Genomic DNA, 24,564 nt, shown 5'->3' with positions numbered 1-24,564 from the left:
TTAGAAGAGTACTAGGAAAGAGTTCAAAGGAGGACCTAAGTTGATATGGAAGTATTTGGATCATCACCAAGAAATATTTCAAACCAAAGCAGGACAAACTAAGCCAAACGGACCTTCTTTTAATGATTAATTAAATATAACATCTTCCCTTATCAATGAAACCCACACAAATGATATGCAATACTAAACCCCTTATAAGTATGGATAGTAAATAGAGGCAAAAGAGACAGTAAAGTCAACAGTGAATGTCTTATAGTCAATGAATAATTGAGACAGACACTTTTACTACTCATCTATTAGAAGAATATTCAGCATTTGTTGTCACTGGGTGAAATAATGAACTGGACTATTGTAGACTAGGTTCAGATATTAGGCCAACATGCAGTTTGATCACTATGGAAACTAAATGCAACCTAGTGAAATGTCAAACCTAGCCAATGCCCAAGGGAGATGTACTTCTTTATTTCTATTTTTGACGCAACAGCCAACCCCATTGAAAGTAGGAGTAATCCTTTTAGATACACCATGCCACCACAAACATGTGTATCGAATAAATCACGAGTAGGAAGACTCAATCTCACGACCCTGGGGAGCAAACCCAGGCCGCTCAACCACTGCTCCACCACTCGGGTGGTTTATTTTAATTTATAAAGTAAAATCGCCAATGGGGGAGACTCAATCTCACGACCCTGGGGAGCAAACCCATTTCGCTCAACCACAGCTCCACTACTAGTGATTCCATTTTATTTTATCGAATAAAATCGCGAGTGGGGAAACTCAATCTCCCGACTCTATGGAGCAAACCCAAGTCGCTCAACCACTGCTCCACCACTCGTGTGCTTTTTTTTTTTTTTTCTTATCCCCCTTTTTATGATTTTGCATTAAGATTTTCAGAGGATGAGCTTTTTAGCCTTTATGCTTTCACACTTTTGAACTTCAGGGTATCATCATTTTTCAACCCAGGGTTTACTATTAGGCAGCCTTTTCCAATGGCACATACCAATGGCTACTTTCACACTAATGTATCACTTTTTTTTCTTTTCTTTTTGGGCTTCATTTCTTTTCACTTTTTTTCTCTCATCCTCTTTTTTATGATTTTGCATTGAGATTTTCAGGGGATAAGCTTTTTTAGTCCTTTTGCAATGTGGTGGCCATCACACTTTTGAACTTCAGGTATCATCATTTTTCAACCCAAAGTTGACAATTAGGCAGCCTTTTCCAAGGGCACATACCAATGGCGGCTTTCACACTAATTATAAACAATCATTTTTAGTACATCTCAACCCATAAGGAAATAACTAAGGAAGCTCAATCAAAAGATACATATAAGATCACCTAGTGATAAAAACTGCAACATGGCCACAATCTAATCCTTGCTAGTAATAGACAGGGGTGCACTATGATCATCAAAGACTAACTAATTGAATCACCCTCTAATTGAAGAGTAGTAAAGAGCCTATCAATTGAGATCAAAGAGATCTAACTCATACTATAGACTCAACTGCTCTAGATTCTTAGATCATAATTTGGATCAAGATATGATCAATACAATGCCAATTATAATGAGCTAATGACTAGAAAATTTTTAATATTTAAATTTTTAATTTTAATTGTATTCAGCTGAATATGTTAAATTTGTTCCACAAAACATGGTTAAGAAAAATTGGTCTAAGACCATGATCATCAAAGACTAACCAATTGGATCACCCTCTAGTTGAAGAATAGTAAAGAGACTACCTATTGAGATTCAAAGATATCTAACCCATACTATAGGCTCAACTGCTCTAAATTCTCATAACAAATTACGACAAAGGGATGATCAATACATATAGGGTTCCTAAAATGCAAGTCACATAAGAAGATTTCAAATTATTTTTATAATTTCAAAAAGAATCAAGAAAATTGTATTTCAAAAACAATAAGTAAACAAAAATGTATGTATGATTAGAGAACCATATGATGAATGACATGAATGCAGCAAAAATATAGTAGATAATTGAAGAGGTATACTACAATATATTATAAATGAATGTTATTTTTCTAATTAAATTATGATACTTAAGTTTTAAGTGGACTTACGTATGTGTTATATATTTACTATTATACTGTCCTATTTGGTTTAAAACATGTAAGTTTTTAAGAAAATTGTGAAATAGGAAAACAAATTACTTGTTAACCTACATAAAAATACTTTACACAAAAACTAGTTGGTGTGCATGTGTTGTATAAATATGGCTCAATCTGGTTAGCAACATGTAGATTTTTTCAAATTCAATGGCCTAAGAGAGATGCACCATTGTTCTACATCAAGGTTGGAGCAACAATAGGAAGCATGATGTCAGTCCCAATAACCTTCCCCAATCACTCAAATTCTAAATTCAGAGAGAGAGGAATGTGACTTCTAATTTCCTAGCCCTAGCCTGAAAACTCAAATCAATCTTCTCTGCAACTTAAACTGAACAAGAGTCCCAACTGACTAACAACTATCTTCTCTATTGTAAATGTATGAGTTAGGTAGAGATTTATAATAGAGAAGAACATAGTGTGAATTTCCAATCCAATTAGTTCAATTTTAGATAAATGGGTTAAAAATAGAAAATCAAATGTGGGTTAGTGAAAATCCTAATTTCTAATTATGGTTCTGAAAAAAAGTAAGATTTTGAATAAGGGTTCTTCTAAGAAGAAAGTGGAGAAAAATGTTAGAATAGGAATAAGAATGAGCTACACTGAGTTTGCATTACAGTTAGGGTTAAATCCAGTAAATTGAAGATTTCTATCCGATTCAAAAACAAAAAATAAAATAAAAACAAAACACAGTAGGATACATAAGAAACACAAATTCAATGACCTAAGATAGATGCAGCAACAAAAAAATTGTGTGGGAGATTGATAGAAAACTAGCCTAATTGTAGTCCTACTGTTGGTTTTCTCTTCTTTTTTTTTAGTTCCACACCAAGCAAATCAAAATTTAAAGTTTTACACCGTAGTTCATTAATTTATTCAAACAAAGATGTAAGTGGAAGAATCAAACCCTCTCTCTGAAGCTCCAGCCAGATGAAAGCAGTGATTCTAAATCAAACCTAGAGTGACTTCTTGATCCAACCCAGATTAGAGAGTTCAGAGAGAAAGTAAACCCAGGCCTATTCTTCTCGATTGACAAGTACTCCAATTTGGAGCTCAAATCGTCAAGAATATCCCTAATCTTCGTAGCTCCGTAATTCCAGAGAATTTTGGTTCATTGAATCCCATTCGATTCTTCTCAGTGTCATCGTCTCTCGACGAGATTTTACAGAGGTGATGGCTACCATGTAATTTGACCTTGATAGGTTTCTCTTCGGCTGAGGAATATTGATGAAAAAGAAAACAATTAAGAATCAAAGAGAGAATCATAGAGAGAGGAAGAGAGAGACGAAAAGATGAATACCTAGAGGTTTTGAGAGGGTTTGATCGATTGATTTTGAGACGAAAATCCTTTGAGGAGACGCTGGTGTCTCCCGTTGAGACTCAAGGGTTTCTTCTCTGCCAACAAATGAGAAGGAGAGAGAGAAAGAGAGAGAGCGTGCGCTCTGATGTGGTGGGTGACGTCTCGGTTTTATAAAGAAGAAGCGGGATTTCAAAATCGTACAGCTGTTTATTTAACGTGTTAATTACCGTTACGTTCAAACTCCGTCCATTTGAAACGGCTGACTGACATCTCTCGCATAATCTCAATTTTCTTTACTAGGATTAAGAGGGCTCATAGAAATTAATATTTTTTTTAATAAATTAATTTAAAAATTAATAATTTTTTAAAGTAATTTTCCCCTTTTTATTTTTTTAGTTATTATTTTTTTTTAGGATTTTACTTGTTTAAATTTTATTTAAGCTCCTAACTAAGTTGTTCATGCATTCCAATGTGTACAAAAATAAAAAAACTTGGTCAATTAAAGAATCCACGCATAAAAAAAAACTAATCAAGTTCTATAGAAATATCAAGTGCAAATAAATATTTTAATTTTAACCTTCAAATAATTTAGGGTTTTTTTTAAATTTCAACATCCTAAACTTCCTAAAAATGATTTTAAAAAAATTAATAATAATAAATAAATAGAACAAATTTATTGAAATTGGTATACCAGCATTTTCAGGTAGATATGAGAATATGATATCAATCTTGAAAAAGGAAAAGAAAAATAGAAAAATATACGAGCAAAAAAATGAAAATAGATGAAATGGATCACATAGGAAACCTACATTGACCAATCAACATGTCCAATGCTATTGAGGATTAAAATGGAAAGTTAACTTCTTATTTATTCCCACAATGCAGCATATATATGTAAAAACATTAGTAAAACACATATGCTTGAGATAATCAACCCTAAAAAAGGATTGCATGTAATTCATATATGCTACAAACTACTATATAAAATATTTCAATATAATAGTGTCAATGGCACGGAGGGTAGGAGAATATACAAAAAAATCAAAAGTAAACGATTATAGCAGGACCACCACCTTATTCCCAAGTCGTGGCCTAGGCACCTTGGCCTAATATAGAGACCCTGATCCCTAGGAAAATAAAATTCAAATAAAAAATTAAACTAAAATTCAACCAAGAAACCAATTTAAAATTCAAATCAAATTTAAATCGAAAATCAAATTGAAAATCAAATTAAAAATGACTCAACAAATTAAAATGTAAAAATAAAATGCAAATTCAAATACAAATTCAAATTAAAAAGAAAACTTAAGTATCAAATTAAACTATCGAGAAAATCCAATCGAAATTCAATTCAAAATCGGATTAAAAAATAAATAAATTCAAAATCCAAAATAACTAAATAAATAAATTATTATTGACCAATCACGACTCATTAGATAGGATCGTTGTACTACGAGTAATGTGGTATCATCACCCCTATTCTTCAAAAGAAAAATCTAAAAAAATAATCATAAAAAAAATGTTGGAAGACCTACGTTTTTCTCTTTGGTGCCCAACTCCTCTTCTCTCCAACTTCCTCAACCTCTCCATAACCACACATCCTCTCTCTCATCTCTCCCCTCTCTCATGTTCTATTGTGGAACCACCATAAAAGAGGAGATTAAGCAACCATTAAGGGACACATGTTTTTGGGCTGCCTTCCATTAAAAAAAATTGCTCCATCTTCTTTTTTTTATTATACCTCTAACCTTCTTTCTCTTCACCATTAAAACAGCCACACCTTTTTCTCAAGTCTCCCTAAAATCTCACTTTCTTCACCATTAAAAAAATCAGTAACCATTAAAGAAAAATGATAGATGTTTTTGGCTGCCTTCCATAGATATAAAAAAAAGCGTGATCATCTTCTTCCCCAAAACAAAAATAAAAAAACTACAGTGCACCTCCTACCACTTTCTGATTTTTTTACATCAACTATAAATCGAGCAACGGGAAGCTCCGCCTGAGCGACCGTTATCATCAAAAACTTGAAATTTTTGTCTTTTTTTAAACGCCCGTATCTCACTGTCCACTCAACAAGTGGATTCGCAGCACATACCCACTCGTCCATACGGATGTTGGCTACGTCACCATGTTCTCGGATTTCATCCCGCAGGCCGGGATCCTTTTTGAAAAATGTGATTTCCGTGGAGGTATACCTTTTTTGGGACAGGATACGTGCGTGTTCAAACGGTCGTATCTAATCTCTCATCTCTCAGTTTTTAACGTAATCTATGCCCAATCATCCGTAACGAAAATGCCTACGTCTCCCGAGGAGAAATATTTCTGATCCAGACTCATCTTCCTTGTCGAAAATGGTGAGCAACGGGATGCTCTGCCCGAGTGACCGTTCTCGTCAAAAACTCAAAATTTTTGACATTTTTTTAAACACCGGTATCTCACTGCCTGCTCAACTGGTGGATTCGCAACACATACCCACTCGTCCGTACGAATGTTGCCTACATCACCATGTTCCCGGATTTCATCCCGCAGGTCAAGATCTTTTCTGAAAAATGTGATTTTCGTGGAAGTATACCTTTTTCGGGGCAGGACATGTGCACATTCAAATGATCGTATCTCATCACCTGTCTCTTAGTTTTTAACGTAATCTATGCTTGATTGTCCATATCGAAAATACCTATGTCTCCCGAGAAGAAAGATTTTTGATCCAGACTCGTCTTCCTTACCGAAAATGGTAAGCAACGGGAAGCTTCAGTCGAGCGACCGTTCTCGTTGAAAACTCAAAATTTTAGACATTTTTTTAAACGCCCGTATCTCACTGTCCGCTCAACTGGTGGATTCGCAGCACATACCCACTCGTCCGTACGGATGTTAGCTACATTACCATGTTCCCGAATTTTATCCCGTAGGCTGGGATCCTTTCTGAAAAATGTGATTTCCATGGAGGTATACCTTTTTTGGGGCAGGACACGTGCGCGTTCAAACGGTGGTATCTCATCGCCCGTATGAGGGATGCACTCAATGAGAGGCAATCGAGAACTCGATAATAGGAGGAAGTTTCAATCGTCCATATCGAAAATGCCTACGTCTCCCGAGAAGAAAGATTTCATCTAGAAGCTCCGCCCAAGCGACCGTTCTCGTCGAAAACTCAAAATTTTTGACATTTTTCTAAACGCCCGTATCTCATTATCAGCTCAACTGGTGGACTCACAACATATAACCACTCATCCGTACGGATGTTGGCTACGTCATCATTTTCCCAGATTTCGTCCTGCAGGCCAGGATCCTTTCCAAAAAATGTGATTTTTGTGGAGGTATACCTTTTTCGTGGCAGGACACGTGCGCGTTCAAACGGTCATATCTCATCGCTCGTCTCTCAGTTTTTAACGTAATCTATGCCCAATCGTCCGTATCGAAAATACCTACGTCTCCTGAGGAGAAAGATTTTCGGTCCGGATTCGTCTTCCTTACTAAAAATTATGAGCAACAGGAAGCTTTGCCCGAGAGTCCATTCTCGTCGAAAACTCAAAATTTTTGACGTTTTTTTAAACGCCCGTATCTTACTGTCCGCTCAACTGGTGGATTCGCAGCACATACCCACTCGTCCGTACGGATGTTGGCTACGTCACCATGTTCCCGGATTTCATCCCGTAGGCTGGGATCCTTTCTAAAAAATATGATTTCCGTAGAGGTATACCTTTTTCGGGACACGTGCACTTTCAAACCGTCGTATGTCATCGCCCAACTCTTGGTTTTTAACGTAATCTATGCCCAATCGTCCGTATAAAAAATGCCTACGTCTCCCATGGAGAAAGATTTTTGGTCTGGACTCATCTTTCTTGTCGAAAATGGCGAGCAATGGGAAGCTCCGTTAGAACGACCGTTCTCGTCGAAAACTCAAAATTTTTGACATTTTTTTAAATGCCCGTATCTCACTGTTCGCTCAACTGGTGGATTCGCAGTACATACCCACTCATCCATACGGATGTTGGCTACGTCACCATGATTCGCAGTACATACCCAGTTAGCGATTAAACATAAACAAATAAAAATAATTATATAAGAAAAATAAAAATGGAAAATAGAACAAGAAAGGGTAGGAGAAGAGGAGTGACTACTTATATGATATATAGAAAGTGAGCAATACAATGAAAGTTTAGGAGATTTGGTTATCTGGGATCAACAAAATACTATAAATCAAATTTTCTGAAGAAAAAAAATTAAATTTGAATCAGCATTGTACCCTAATGATAAATAAAAATAAAAAATCATTCAAAACCAATTGATACAGAGAAAAGGGAAAAATACAAAAATTACCTGTTCCAACTCTTGACAGATTTGGATTTTGAACAAAATCCCTCTTTTTTTCTTTTTCTTTTTTAACCTTGATAAATCGTTAAAGAAAGAGATTTGGTTATGTGGGATCAACAAAATACTATAAATCAAATATTCTGAAAAAATTAAAATTCGAACCAGTGTTGCACCTTAATGATAAATAAAAATAAAAAATCATTCAAAACCAATTGATATAGAGAAAAAGGAAAAAAAATTACCTGTTTCAACTCTCAACAGATTTGGGTTTTGAACAAAAACCCCTCATTTCTTCATCTTTTTCTTTTTCTTCTTCTTCAATCTTGAGAAATCGTTAGAGAGAATGGGACAGAGATATATAGTAGGAGCGGAAGAGAGGAAGGGAGGAGAAGAGGAAATGAAAAACTTACCACCAAATTGGAGACCACAAAGGCACCATATTACAGATGTCTCAATTTTTCATCTCTGTAATAGCGGAGCCTCGATTTGGGATTTCTAATGGTGGTTCACAAAATGGCCATTAGAAACTCCTCCTAACGATTTACTATCTCACCTATCTCAACGATTCTTAAAAAACGCCTTAGATTTTCATCATTAAATTGCCCCTTTTGAAACTCGTTTCTTCCTTCTTCAAAGGCGTTTCCAACGGAAATGCCTCCAATTGATCTATGTTGGTTCTTCCAAGATGTTTCCAACGAAACTGCCTCCAAAAGCCCATTAACTCGACACTTCAACAAAATCGCCCAAATATGAGCCTCTAAAAGCCCTAATTTTTGTAGTGGCACCAATTTTTTTGGATTGTATCTTAGGCATAGAATGGATTAGTTCTGCATATATCCATATTTTGATCCAACATTTTTTAAATATTGGATCTTACTAAATAAGATGATACCAAATCATTTTGTGCTAATTAAAACTTGATCCGACCTGACAAATTACTAGATTTAGATCAGATAAGATCAAATCAAGTAATTTTGAATCATTTAGCATTTTTTCCTACTTTACTTTTTGCGAGCTTATAATATTATTCCATTTTACTATTATAACCCTTCCATTTTATAAGAATCCATGCTATAGAAAAATTTTAGCAAAACATATTTTGAGAAATTTAAAATATAATTTTTTAAATAAACATATCATTCAAATTCGGACGATGTAGACACCCCATTTTGCACTTTTCTGATCTGACATGCTATCACCTTGATTACTGTGGATTCCTAATGATGAACAAAGAAAGAATTTAAGAGACCGAAATCTTGGGCAAAGTCTCTCTGAGTTCCTCTAAATTTTCTTCATTTTCTATCAGTTTCACCTTAGAATGTTACACGGATTATTTCCTTCTTTGGTATACTACCAGTTCGATACTTAACAAAGATTTTAATTAAAGTGATTTTCGTGGAGGTATACCTTTTTCCAATCAAGACACATGCGTGTTCAAATGGTCGTATCTCATCGCCCGTCTCTCGGTTTTTAACATAATCTATACCCAATCGTCCGTATCGAAAATGCCTACATCTCCCAAGGAGAAAGATTTCCGGTCTGGATTCGTCTTCCTTGCTGAAAATTACGAGCAACAGGAAGCTCCGCCCAAGCATTGGCTACGTCACCATGTTCCCAAATTTCGTCCCGTAGGCCGGGATCCTTTCCGAAAAACGTGATTTTCATGAAGGTATACCTTTTTTGAGATAGGACACGTGCGTGTTCAAACGGTCGTATCTCATCACCCGTCTCTTGGTTTTTAACGTAATCTATGCCCAATCGTCCATATAAAAAATGCATACGTCTCCCGAGGAAAAAGATTTCCAGTCTGGACTCATCTTCCTTGCCGTAAATGGCGAGCATCGGGAAGCTCCGTTAGAGCGACCGTTCTTGTCGAAAAATCAAAATTTTTGATATTTTTTTAAATGACCGTATCTCACTGTCCGCTCAACTGGTGGATTCATAGTACATACCCACTCGTCCGTACGGATGTTGGCTATGTCACCATGTTCCCGGATTTCGTCCCGCAGGCCGGGATCCTTTTCAAAAAATGTGATTTCCGTGGAGGTATATCTTTTTTGGGACAGGACATGTGCGCGTTCAAATGATCGTATCTCATCGCCCGTCTCTCAGTTTTTAACGTAATCTACGCCTAATCGTCTGTATCGAAAATGCCTATGTATCCCGAGGAGAAAGATTTTCGGTACCAAAAATGGCGAGCAATGGGAAGCTCTGCCCGAGCGACCGTTCTCGTTGAAAACTCAAAATTTTTGACATTTTTTTAAACGCCCGTATCTCACTGTCCGCTCAACTGGTGGATTCGCAGTACATACCCACTCATCCGTACGGATGTTGGCTATGTCACCATGTTCCCAGATTTCGTCCCGCAAGCTGGGATCCTTTCTGAAAAATGTGATTTCCGTAGAGGTATACCTTTTTCGAGGCAGGACACGTACGCGTTCAAATAATCGTATCTTATTGCCCGTCTCTTAGTTTTTAATGTAATCTAAACCCAATTGTCCGTATCGAAAATGCCTACATATCTCGAGAAAAAAGATTTCCCATCCGGACTCATCTTCCTTGCTGAAAATAGCGAACAACGGGAAGCTCCGCCCGAACGACCGTTCTTGTTGAAAACTCAAAATTTTTGACGTTTTTTTAAACGCCCGTATCTCACTGTCCGCTCAACTTGTGAATTCGCAGCACATACCCACTCGTCTGTATGGATGTTGGCTATGACACCATATTCTCGAATTTCATCCTGCAGGACAGGATTCTTTCTGAAAAATGTGATTTCCGTGGAGGTATACCTTTTTTCGGGTTGGAAACGTGTACGTTCAAATAGTCGTATCTCATCGCCCGTCTCTAGTTTTTAACGTAATCTATGCTCAATCGTCCGTATCGAAAATGCCTACATTTCTCAAGTAAAAAATATTTCCAGTCTGGACCCATCTTTCTTGTCGAAAATGGCGAGCAACGGGATGCTCTGCCCGAGAAATCGTTCTCGTCAAAAACTCAAAATTTTAGACATTTTTTTAAACACCCGTATCTCACTGTCCGCTCAACTGGTGGATTCGCACCAGATAACCACTCATCCGTACGGATGTTGGCTATGTCACCATGTTCCTGGATTTCATCTCGCAGGCCGAGATCCTTTCCAAAAAACATGATTTTCGTGGAGGTATACCTTTTTTGAGGCAGGACACATGCGCGTTCAAATGGTCGTACCTCATCGTCCGTCTCTCGGTTTTTAACGTAATCTACACCAAATCCTCCGTATCGAAAATGCCTACGTCTTTTGAGCAGAAAGATTTCCGATCTGGACTAGTCTTTCTTATCAAAAATGGCGAGCAACGGGAAGCTCCGCTCGAGCGACCGTTCTAGACAAAAACTCAAAATTTTTGACATTTTTTTAAACACCCGTATCTCACTATCCGCTCAATTGGTGGATTCGTAGCACATACCCACTCGTCCATATAGATGTTGGCTACGTCACCATGTTGCCGAATTTTGTCCTGCTGGTTGGGATCCTTTTCAAAAAATGTGATTTCCGTAGAGGTATATCTTTTTTAGGGGAAGACACGTGCGCGTTCAAACAGTCTTATCTCATCGCTGAGAAGAAAGATTTTCGGTTCAGACTCATCTTCCTTTCTAGAAATGGCGAGCAACGGGATGCTCAGTCCGAGCGACCATTCTCGTCAGAAACTCAAAATTTATTCAATAATTTTCAAGAGTGCGATAAAATTATTTTCCTTCTGAATAATCATTGAATATATGAATTGTTTAATGGATTGGTGTATAGATTTCAATAAAATCTCAGGGTTCATTTAAAATGTTATTAGGGGGGTAATATTGGAATTGATTAAATTCACCTTCAATGAGATTTAAGGGTTATCATTGTACCTAAGCTTAATCGTCCATCGTCTAGCTAGGGTTGTAAGTCCGGTCAGTTAGAACAAACATCAATATCAAGTCAACAGTCAGAAATGATCTCAGAATTTCTCAACATCGCCCAATTGTTCCCTAAAGATAATAGTGCTTCAATCCTACCTGTTGTAAGCAATATCTCAGTCCTTAGTCCTAATCAAGCTCGTGTGGGTACTTTTCTTGAGTTTTCATGAGTCATTTGGGTTAGCTCGAGTTCTTTTTTTAGCACGGTCATGTCTTCTTTAGGTTGAATCTATCCCTTTTATTTCTATGAGTCGAGTTTGTTTGCCAAGTCTAGAATGACGTCTGTCGCCCCATTTGAATAAAGAAAATTTTTGAATACCTCGAACGCATTAACGGATTAACTACTAATCTGACTTCAATGATAGATTTCTTTCTTGAGCAAGAAGATAAGAATCGAATTCAACCTTTAATCAAGAAAACAAAGGTCATTGACCTAGGAACAGAAAATAATTCCTAAAAAGATTCAAATAAAAACCCTCTTATCCCTAGAGAAACACGAGAGGATAATAAATTTACTCAGAAATTTCAAAAGACTTGTTCGCATGGTCTGGTGAGGATATGTTAGGTGCAAGCTTGGGTATTGTTCAACACGGAATAGATACTCGCCCGATGAAATGAAAATATCGATAAAGATGTTATAAAATGTATCAATGCTATCCTCACTGCATCTTGAGTTGCAAATCACATATTATCAATCGATATGGGGGTACACTTTGAACTGATCTCTGATAATGGGTCGTACTTCAAAGCCTAAGTCATTACATTGTGTTCAAAGTTCAAAATCACTCATCATAAGTCATATCCTTACCGTCTATAGACCAATGGAGCAATCGAAGCAACCAATAAAAATCTTAAGACGATCATCAGGAAAATGTGTCAATTCCATCGAGATTGGTCAGAGAAATTGCCGTTTACACTATGGGCATACCGAACTTCAATTCGATCTTCTATTAGAGCTACTCCCTACTCCTTAGTATATAGCATGGAAGCAGTCTTACCAGTTGAAATGGAAATCTCGTCTCTCAGGATCTTGTTAGAAAGTCAATTGTCAGATACAGATTGGGTTCGTTAACGGTATGAAGAATTAAATTTGATCGAAGAAAAATGACTAAGAGCTTTATACCACATGCAAGCTTATCAAAGAAGAGTCGCCCGGGCATTTGACAAAAATATCAAGGTCCATCACTTACAAATCGGGGATTTAGTACTTAAAGATAATCGGACACCTATTTTTGATCCTAGAGGGAAGTTCAAACCAAATTGGGGAGGTTCGTTCATCATCAAAGAAATATTATCGGGAAAAGCTGTCAGACTTCAAGACCATGGTGGAATTGAATTACTAGAACCAACCAACCTTAACCAAATCAAACGTTACTATATTTAAGGAGGCCATCTTTGGCCGAAATAATTCTCTTGTTACCCAGTTTAATATATCCTTTCTCAACCCCTTTACAGCATTTTTCAAAAGAAAATTACCTTTTTCGTTCTCAACTTAATCACCTAACCTAGGGGAGGAAAAAATTCGAACTACATTTTGGTTTGATCCCAAAATTCTAGGGTACGTAGGCAACCTAAGAAATTACCTCAGGCCCGACTACATCAAAATAAAAAACATTTCCCCACAAATAAAATTCAAAAAAAGAAATATTGTCAAAATGGGGAAGAAAATTCAAAGGAAAAGAGAAAATTTAAGAGAAAATGTCACACAAAGGGTTTCTGATTTTTGAGCCTCAGAATTCTTTTCTTTTTATGCCTAGTCCTAAGCTTACCCCCGAAAGTCCTCCTAAATATCGTGTGAAAAAATCAAAGAAGGTAACAAATCATGATCAGGCATACCTCTAGAAGTTCAAAAGGGAAGAAAAAGAAATGAGGCCTGCTAGGTTGAAAATTCGAAAGGACGGCTTAGACAAAAATTAAGGCAAGCTCGCAAGGTTGAAAATTCGAAAGAACGGTCTTGGCAACAATTAGAGCAAAGAAAAAAGAGCCTGCTAAGTTGAAAATCCGAAAGGACGACTTAGGCAAAAATTAAGGCAAGCTCGCAAGATTGAAAATCCGAAAAGACGGTCTTGGCAACAATTAGAGCAAAGAAAAAAGAGCCTGCCAAGTTGAAAATCCGAAATGATAACTTAGGCAAAAATTAAGGTAAGTTCGCAAGATTGAAAATCCGAAAAGACGGTCTTGGCAACAATCAAAGCAAAGAAAAAAAGAAAAAAGATCGCTAAATCAAAAACCTGAGAAGGCGATCTAGAGCATGCTTACTAATTTGAAAACTTGAAAGGGCAATCTAGACAAAAGTTAGAGCAATAAAGAAAAACAGAAGAAAATCTCCATAGAGTTGAAAAGCTAAAAGGCGGTTCGAGCCGAAACATTTGAAGTCTGACTAACCAAGTATCAATACCCACTTAAAACTAAGCAAAGACTTAGAAGTCACGAGCATCATCTACGATTGATCTAATTTTTTTTTTATTTCTCCAAGTGAACCAAGAGGAAAAATGATGGATTCTACAATGAATCTCGAAAGAAAATATTTTATTTTCTTGAGCTTGACTCAAAGTCTTCAATATAGAAAATTGAAATTAAAAGTTGAATCTTTATTGCGCTTGTGGTAATCAAATATTTCAACCCTTCATACAAGGGGCACTTTCTTTCTTCTGTGATATGTAGTTTCCCCCCTTATACTAGGAGCATTTTTTTACGAGATGTGTTCAATACAATGTTTCCTGTCAAATTAAGTGCATTTTTTTCTCAAACTTGATCAATGTTAATCCTAAAGGATAATGGAAACCCCAAATTTAAGGTTACCCTCTTGATAACACTTTTTTTTGAAAACCCTTGAGGTTCAAAATAAATTAAAATTCATAAAATTTTGAAAGACTTTGAGGTTCAAACAAAAGCGTTTCTGATCTAATATTTGATTTTGTCCAGAGATTAACTCATTACCCTTTCACCTAGAATAGGAGATAGGGCATTCTTTCTTTCACAGATTCAATCATTCTTTTTCAGTTCTATTCATTCCCAAATTCAATCATTCTTTTCCAGATTCATATTCAGTCATTCTTTCCCAGATCTATTCATTCCCAGATTCAATCATTCTTTTCTAGATTCATTTTCAATCATTCATTCCCAGATCTATTCATTCCCAGATTCAATCATTATTTTCCAGATTCATATTCAGTCATTCTTTCCCAGGTCTATTCATTCCCAGATTCAATCATTCTTTTCCAAATTCATTTTCAATCATTCTTTTCCAGATCTATTCATTTCAAGATTTAATCATTCTTTTCCAAATTCATTTTCAATCATTCTTTCCCAGATTCATTCATTCCTTCCTAATTTTACTCAGCTATATGTCACCGAGGATTTTCTCAGAATTATGCTCAAATACCACCGATGCTTTTCTTAGAATTATGCTCAGATGCCACCGAGGGTTATCTCAAATTTTGCTTAGTTACCACCGAGGGTTATCTCGAATTTTGTTCAGTTGCCGCCGAGGGTTATCTCGAATTTTGCTCAGATGCCGTCGAGGGTTATCTCAGATTTTTCTCAGTTGCGCCGAGGGTTATCTCGGATTTTGTTCAGTTGTCGCCAAGGATTTTCATGGATTTTGCTCAGATGTCGCCGAGGGTTATCTCAGATTTTGCTCAGTTGCCGCCGAGGGTTTTCTTGGATTTTTCTTAGATGCCGTCAAAGGTTATCTCGAATTATGCTCAGCTCGTTGCCACCGAGGATTTTTTCGGATTATGCTCAGCTAGTTGCCACTAAGGGTTATCTCGGATTTTGCTCAGTTGCCGCCGATGGTTATCTCAGATTTTACTCAGATGCCGCCGAGGGTTTTCCCAGAATTATGCTCAGATACCTCCGAAGGTTTTCTCGGAATTATGCTCAGATGCCTCCGAGGGTTTTCTCGAAATTATGTTCAGATACCGCCGAGGGTTTTCTCAGAATTATGCTCAGTTTATGCCTAGATTATACTCAATTTTATGCTCAGATTTTACTTAATTTATGCTTAGATCTAGCTCAGACCATCTTTGAGATTTATCTTAGATTTCAAATACACACATGCCCATCTGTTCCATTAATCAGGGAGAATTCTCTAAAATTCAAAGATCTGACACCGTCAGTGAGAGCTTATGCTCGAGGACCTGGTAACTTTTAGTTCGGGGAGAATTTTACCCTCAAGGATCTAAATATCTTGACGAATTGCTAAATTATGCTGCAAAATGAACTGTCACTAGCTTTGGCATTCAGATATCGCACTATCTATCAAAATAGATTTGTTATCTAGTTTGCTTCAACCCATTACCAAAGAAGGGCATCTGTAGAAAACCCATTTTTGCACTCACCTGATTAATCAACTCATCTATCCGATCGCGACGATTCCCAATGATGAATGATTATTCCAATGCTCTAGTTTGTTACTAGATATGTTTCAAAAATTCAGATGAGGTATCTAAAACTAACAAAATTGTAAAAATCACGCTAAGCTAGGAAAATATAACCCCAAAAACATAGAAATCATCATCTTGTAAATAAAAAGAAACTTTACGATAAAAATCACTAAAAAATTATCAAATTACCAAAATACTCCTAACATTAAAACATCCTTAGAGTCCCCTTACGTTTAGGAAAATCCCTTCGAATACATAAAATAACAAAATGAAATCAAATAAATCATTTTGTCAATTTTCACTAAATTTGATAAAATTACGAACATGCCCATCATAAGGGTTGACAATCATTTCACATCAAAAAAATTTCATAAATAACACAAACCAATAATCCCATTGAATTCCTTACAAAAAATCGATTCCAAAAGATTTCGGAACATCGAAAATCGATTTGAAACACAAAAGTTCTCTTCGGGTGCAAAACGGTAATTTTCTAATTTTTAAAATATTTAATTTCGAAATTAATTTAAAATATTAATTAACGTAAAGTAAAACCTTAATAAAATTAATTTAAAAATCTAAACCAAGTCAATCTCATAAAACTTAAGTCAAAACCCAAAAGTAATGTTCCTGAAAGTGAGCTCATCTCAATCATTGTCATTCTATCATCATCGTAACATCTATTGGAATCTCGATTTATTTTGGATCACCCAAAAGTAACCCTTGATTAGACCATAGATAACAAATTTGTGGGCCTTTTTAATGTTAGATCAGATTAATTATTATTTGTGTTATATGCCCATATAATGTGCCATGATCTCTACAGATATATTTGTGATGTGTTTGCTTTCATCTTAATTTCGATGTGATGGGTTTTATATTATTTTCTTGATCAATATTCATTTGATATCCATATGTGATGACATAATCTGGCCCATGGGCCCATTTGTTTAAAAAATCCCGGGCACACCCCACCTTGTTTTGCACACACCACATGCACGTTTACTGTTTTACTCACTTACACGTCCTATATAGCCAACGTGGCACTAGTGCGTGGCCCGGTCTCTTCGGAGATGCGACGTCATTCATGAAAACCACAACTCCAGTCACGTACCCTAGGGTATATCAAACTGGGAACGTCAATACCATCCGATCAGGTGATTCTGAAAGGTATATTGATGCACTTAGGCTGGAGCGACCTGAGCCTTTGAACTATTGTAAGCCACACAGTCACATGTCCCGATTGCCAACGTAGTACTAGTACGTGGTCGGTCCCCTCATGGGATGCCAAACCATTTATGAAAACTATAACTCTTGACTCGTACCCGTAGGTATAAAAGATAATCTAAGTATATCAATTGCACTTCTTGGTCAAAACCGGTGCCTAAGCAAGATCTTACCCCGCTGTACCCTACTGTACGAGGGGGATAGACTACGTCTATTCTAGACGAGAGGTATTTAAGTGGGCCCTTGCTCAGCATTGTGCGCCACCTCTCAACTGGAGATCAAACTGGCTGTTTTTGGCTTCAGAGAAGTGAATTGAGGTTCTAGATTATCACCTATACGGTATATCAAACCAAGTCACCACGTATCGAAAGGTATATAGGTGTGCTTGGGCAAGGGTGGCCAGATAAAAACGCATTGCACGTAGTAAGCTTAGAGTCTAGAAACCTTCCCAATAGGTCACGACTCGAACTTATCGTGGGTGTTCCCGGGTTGTTTATTGAATGGAACCTTTGGATTGATGAATATATGTGAATGATGTAAATGATGAGATCAAAGTGTATGATTGTCCTCAAGGATCAAAAATTTATTTTGAAAATTAACATGGGTGCACCGACCCAATAAAGAATCCATTCTTTTACAATAATGACCCAGTCCATCCCAATCCAATAATCATGGTGGGTTGGGCCATTTAAATTGAAATAAAAATCAAATTTTCAAAGAAGAAAAATGGTTTACGAAGGGAAAGTGTTTTCTAGAAAAAGTTTTTTTCAAAATAAGTGTTTTCCAAAATAAGTGTTTTCCAGAAAAAGTGTTATTCTCTAGAAAATAATGTTTTCTAAGAAAAAGTGTTTTCCAGAAGAACAAGATTTTCTAAGAGAAAATGCTTTCCAAATACAAACTATTTTTCAGAAGAAAATATTTTCCAAAAGAAAAGAAAATGATTGCAAAAAATAATCAGAATTGTGAAAATTTTTATTTAATAAAAACATTATTTTCAAGAGTGCAATAAAATTATTTTCCTTCTGAATAATCATTGAATGGATGAATTGTTTAATGGATTGGTGCACAAAATTCAATAAAATCTCAGGGTTTATTTAAAATGTTATCAAGGGGGTGACACTGAAATTGGTTAAATTCACCTTCAAAGAGGTTTAAGGGTTATCATTGTGTCTTAGCTCAATCGTCCATCGTCTAGCTAGGGTTGTAAATCCGGTCAGTTAGAGTAAACGTCAATATCAAGTCAACAGTCAGAAATGACCTCAAAATTTCTCAACATCGTCCAGTTGTTCTTTGAAGATCATAGTGCTTCAATCCTACCGGTTATAAGCAATATCTCAGTCCTCAGTCCTAATCAAACTCGTGTGGGTACTTTTCTTGAGTTTTCATGAGTCATTTGGGTTAGCTCGAGTCATTTTTTCCAACAAGGTCATGTCTTCCTTAGATTGAGTCTACTCTTTCCTATTGAGTCAAGTTAGTTCATCGAGTCTATAGAGGTGTCTGTTGCCCCATCTGAAATTGATCGGATAAAGGATATTTTTGAATACCTCGAGCGCATTAACGAATTAACTAATAATTTGATAGATTTCGTTTCTGAACAAGAAGATAAGAGTCGGGCTCAACCTTTAATCGAGAAAGGAAAGGTCTTTGACCTCGAAACAAAAAATAATTTCTAAAGAGATTCAAATAGAACCATCTTATCCCTAAAGGAACACGAGGGGATAATGAATTTACTCAGAAATTTTAAAAGATTTGTTCGTGTGATCATATGAGGGTATGTTAGGTACAAGCTTGGGTGTTGTTCAATACGAAATAGATACTCGTCTATATCGATGGAATCAAAGAAGATGTTATAAAATGTATCAGCATTATCCTTACTACATCTTGAGTTTCAAATCACATATTATCAGTCGATATGGGGGGTACCTTTTGAACTGATCTCTGATAATGGGTCGTACTTCAAAGCATAAATCATTACTCTATGTTTAAAGTTGAAGATCCGGAAGCACAAATCATCCCCCTACCATCCTCAGATCAATGGAACGGTTGAAACAGTTAGTAAGAGTCTCAAGACTATCATCAGGAAAATGTGTCAATCACATCAAGATTGGTCAGAAAAATTATCATTCACGCTATGGACATATCGAACTTCAATTCGGTCCTCTACTGGAGCTACTCCCTACTCCTTAGTGTATGGCATGGAAGCAGTCTTGCTAGTTGAAATGGAAATTTCGTCTCTCAGGGTCTTTTTGGAAAATCATTTGTTAGAAACAGATTGGGTTCGTCAGCAGTATAAAGAATTAAACTTGATCGAAGAAAATGAGTTAAAGCCCTGTACCATGTGCAAGCTTATCTAAGAAGAGTCACCCGTGCATTTGACAAAAAGGTCAAAGCTCATCATTTACAAGTCAAGGATTTAACTATCAGACTTCAAAGAAAATTGAACACTCCTCCTCGACTATAGGAGAAAGTCTGAACCCAATTGGAGAAATTCATTTATTAAAGAAATACTGTCTGGAAAAGTCATCAGACTTCAAGATCATGATGGAAGTGAACTACCAGAGTCAACCAACCTTGACCGGATCAAATGGTACTACATTTAAGGAGGCCATCTTTGGTCGAATCAATTTTCCTGCTACCCAGTTCATTATCTCCTTTCTCAGCCCTTTGCAGCCTTTTCAAAAAAAAATGATGCCTTTTTCTTTCTCAGCCCGATCACCTAACCTAGGGGAGGGAAAATCTGAACTACGTTTTGGTTTGATCCCAAAAATTTGGGGTACGTAGGCAACCTGAGAAGTTACTTCAGGCCCGACCACACCAAAATAAAAAATATATATATAGATTCCCCGACAAAGAAAAAATCTAAAAAGAAATAATTCAAAAGAAAAAATTTTCAAAGTGGGAAAGAAAATTCAAGAAAAAAGAAACTAATTTAAAAGGAAATGTCACACAAGGGGCATTTGGGTTTTTGAGCCTCAAAATTCCTTTCTTTTTATACCCAGTCCTAAGCCTACCCATGAAAGTCCTCCTAAGTACCGTGCGAAAAGTCAAGGAAGATAGCAAAGTATGATCAGACAGCAACTCCAGAAGTTCGCCTACCCATGAAAGTCCTCCTAAGTACTGTGCGAAAAGTCAAGGAAGATAGCAAAGCATGATCAGACAGCAACTCCAGAAGTTCGCCTACCCATGAAAGTCCTCCTAAGTACCGTGCGAAAAGTCAAGGAAGATAGCAAAGCATGATCAGACAGCAACTCCAGAAGTTCAGACAGGAAGAAGAGATAAAAAAAAATGAAGTAGCCTACTAAGTTGAAAATCCGGAAAAGGCGACTTAGGCAAAAATTAAGGCAAGCTCGCAAGGTTGAAAATCTGAAAGGACAACTTTGACAACAATCAGAACAAAGAAAAAAGAAAGAGCTCGCTAGATCGAAAACCTGAAAAGGCGATCTAGGCAAAAGCTAGAGCAAGCTCGCTAGATTGAAAACCTGAAAAGGCGATCTAGACAAAAGTTAGAGCAATAAAGAAAAACAGAAGAAAATCTCAAGCTGAAAGCGGTCCGAGCTGAAACATCAGAAGTCCGAATCATCAAGTTCAATACTCAGCTTAAACCAGGCATAGATTCAGAAGCCACAAGTATCTTGTCTACGATCGATCTGAAAATTCTTACTTCCCCAAGTTAACCAAATGAGAGAAGGATGAATTCTATGATAAGTCTCAAAAGGAAATATTTTATTCTATTGAGCCTGACTCAAAATCTTTAATAAAATTAATCAAAATTAAAAGTTGAATCTTTATTGCGCTTGTGGTAATCAATTATTTCAAACCTTCATACAAGGGGCATTTTTTTTCTTCTTTAATGTAACTTTTCCCCCTTATACTAGGGGCATTTTTTTTAATTTTTGCATGATGTGTTTAATTATCTTCAATGCCATGTTCATTGTCAAACTAGGGGCATTTTGTTTTTGAGCAATGTTAATCCTAAGAGACAATGAGAACCCCAAATTTAATGTTACCCTCTTGATAATAGTTTTTCGAAAAAACTCTTGAGGTTCAAAAGAAATAAAAACTCAGGTCTTAAATTCATAAAACTTTTTGATAAATCCTTGAGGTTCAAACAAAAGCATAGGAGATATGGCATTCTTTCGTTCTCCAAATTCTTTTTCAGATCCAATCATTCTTGGAATCGATCATTTCTCTTCCAGATTCATTATCTTCCAGATTTATTCGTTCTCCGATTCGTTCTAATCAATTTTCTCCAAATTCGTTCATTCTTTCCCAAAATTCCTTCATTCCTCTACCAGTTTTGCTCAGTTACCGCCAAGGGTTATCTTGGATTTTGCTCAATTACCGCCGAGGGTTTTCTCGGAACTATGCTCAGATGCCGCCGAGGGTTTTCTCGGAACTATGCTCAGTTACCGCCGAGGGTTTTCTCGGAACTGTGCTCAGATGCCGCCGAGGGTTTTCTCGGAACTATGCTCAGATGCCGCCGAGAGTTTTCTCAGAACTATGCTCAGTTACCGCCGAGGGTTTTCTCGGAACTGTGCTCAGATGCCGCTGAGGGTTTTCTCAGAACTATGCTCAGATGCCGCCGAGGGTTTTCTCGGAACTATACTCAGTTACCGCCGAGGGTTTTCTCGGAACTATGCTCAGATGCCGCCGAGGGTTTTCTCGGAACTATGCTCAGTTACCGCCGAGGGTTTTCTCGGAACTATGCTCAGATGCCGCCGAGGGTTTTCTCGGAATTATGCTCAGTTACCGCCGAGGGTTTTCTCTGAACTATGCTCAGATGCCACCGAGGGTTTTCTCGGAACTATGCTCAGATGCCGCTGAGGGTTTTCTCGGAACTATGCTCAGTTATCGTCGAGGGTTTTCTCGGAACTATGCTCAGATGCCGCCGAGGGTTTTCTCGGAACTATGCTCAATTACCGCCGAGGGTTTTCTCGGAACTATGCTCAGATGCCACCGAGGGTTTTCTCTGAATTATGGTCAGATGCCGTCGAGGGTTTTCTCGGAACTATGCTCAGTTACCGCCGAGGGTTTTCTCGGAATTATGCTTAGATGTCGCCGAGGGTTTTCTTGGTACTATGCCCAGTTACCGTCGAGGATTTTCTCGGAACTATGCTCAGATACCGTCGAGGGTTTTCTCGGAATTATGCTCAGATGCCGCCGAGGGTTTTCTTGGAACTATGCTCAGTTACCGCCGAGGGTATTCTCGGAATTATGCTCAGTTACCACCGAGGGTTTTCTCGAAACTTTGCTCAGTTTATGCTCAGTTTATATTCAAATTATGCTCAGATTTTACTCAAATTTATCTCAGATTTTAAATCACACACTTGCACAGTTGTTATATCAGTCAAGGAGAATTTTTTAAATTCAAGGATCTGACACTGCCAGTGAAAGCTCGCGCTCAAGGACTTGACAACCTTTTGATTCAGGGAAAGCTTTACCCTCAAGGATCCGAATACCTTGACGAAATGCTAAATCAGGCTGCAAAATGAACTGTCACTAGCTTTGGCATTCAGATATCGCACTATCTACCAAAATAGATTTGCTATCTAGTTTGCTTCAACCCTCTGCCAAAGAGGGGCATCTGTAGACACCCCATTTTTGCATTCGCCTGATTAATCAACTCGTCAACCCGATCTCAATGATTCCCAATGATTGATGGGTATTCCATTGCTTTATTTTGTTACCAGATATGTTTCAGAAATCCGGATGAGGTATCTCGAATTGACAAAACCTTAGAAACCACGCTACGCTAGGAAAATACGACTCCAGAAACATAAAAATCATCATCTTGCAGATAAAAAAGAAGCTTCACGATAAAAATCACTAAAAATTGACCAAATTACCAAAATACCCATAACCTCAAAACAATCCTAGAGTCTACGTTACGCTTAGGAAAACTCTCTCAAACACATAAAATAACAAATCGAAATCAAATAAATCACTTCGCCAATTTTCATAGAATTTGACAAAATTACGAAAATGCCCCTCATAAAGTTCACGACCATTTCACACAAAATTTTTTATAAATAACACAAACCAATATTTCCATTGAATTCCTTACTAAAAATCGATTCTAAAACATCCTAGAACATTAAAACCCGACTTAAAACGTGAAAAGTCCTCTCCGGGGGCAAAACGATAATTTCACAATTTTCATAATAAAAAATTTCGAAATTAATAAATAAAACATTAAATAATTAAAGTGAAACATTGATGAAATTAATTTAAAATTTTGAATTAAAAAAATCGATCAATCGGGCTTTCAAGTAAAATTGTTGAGGGTTCGTGAGATATTTCTTTAAGGACCCCTCCATTTGGGGGTCCAAAGAATTAAAGAAATAATGAAGGAGGAGTCTCCAAAAATTAAAAGTAAATCAAGCAAGACTAAAGTCAAGGTATTAAAATCAATCAAGTGAGACTAAAGTCAAAATTAAAGTCAATTAAGCAAGACTGAAGTCAAGATATTAAAAGTCAATCAATTAAGACTAAAGTCAAAACATTAAAAGTCAATCAAATAAGACCAAAAGTCATAATAGAGTTCTAATTAAATAATAACTCAATCTAATAGAGTTATAACTTAGAAACAATTCTACCTAAAACAATTCTAATTAAAACACAATTCTACCTAAAATAAGTCTAACTAAAACACAACTCTAATTAAAAGAACTCTAATTAAATACTAACTCTATCCAAATCAACCCCTAAAAACATCTATAAATAGAGGTGCTCACACCCTATTTTCGTATCAAATCATAAATCCTAAGAGAAGTAGGTCTAGAAGCCCCCATAGCATCCCATAAACCCTAGTTTTGGAGCCCCAACTCCTTACCTAACATCCCTCCTTCAATTTTAGCCTAGAAAACACCTAAAAGTCCACCAAAAACACCCTCAAATCCGTAACAAATTTGAAGAGTTCAGATCCAAAAACAAGGAGATACCTTGATCTCGGATATCCGAAGTCAAATCCGGAGACAGAACGAAGCAAGGGAGTACGGTACAAGGAGCTATTTTTGTCAGATCTGAGGGAGCAAAATCCTTGCTATCGGAAAGGTATAAAATTTTTATTTTTATTTTTATCTAGATTTTTAGCAATGTGATTTATTTGGGAAGTTAGTAGAGACCGGCTTTGGCCGGGCGAGGTTGGTGCCTAAAACCTTCCAACCCCGTAACGTGATCCCCGAACTCTTTTTCTCTTTCGTAGATTAGTTTGCTTTTTTTTAGGGTCAGTTGGTTCCTAGACCTTAACAACTAGGTGGCGACTCCCAAACCTCAAGGGTCAAAAGC

At 36.8% G+C, this 24,564-nt stretch overlaps 1 long non-coding RNA gene across 1 annotated transcript; it reads right to left on the bottom strand.

Moving 5' to 3' along the window:
- Positions 1-2,903: 2,903 nt before the first annotated feature.
- On the bottom strand, positions 2,904-4,017 carry LOC147388385 (uncharacterized). Its single transcript, XR_015171494.1, has 2 exons — positions 3,425-4,017; positions 2,904-3,338 (listed from the first exon to the last, which is right to left on the bottom strand). It is a non-coding gene; the product is annotated as an uncharacterized LOC147388385 (long non-coding RNA).
- Positions 4,018-24,564: the final 20,547 nt, after the last annotated feature.

Source organism: Akebia trifoliata, chromosome 13 (genome assembly GCF_017979445.1).
Source record: "Akebia trifoliata isolate Shusen 1 chromosome 13, ASM1797944v1, whole genome shotgun sequence".
NCBI classification, from domain to species: domain Eukaryota; kingdom Viridiplantae; phylum Streptophyta; class Magnoliopsida; order Ranunculales; family Lardizabalaceae; genus Akebia; species Akebia trifoliata.
Note: the sequence above shows the minus strand (reverse complement) of the source record. Positions and strands in the feature narration are given on the sequence as shown.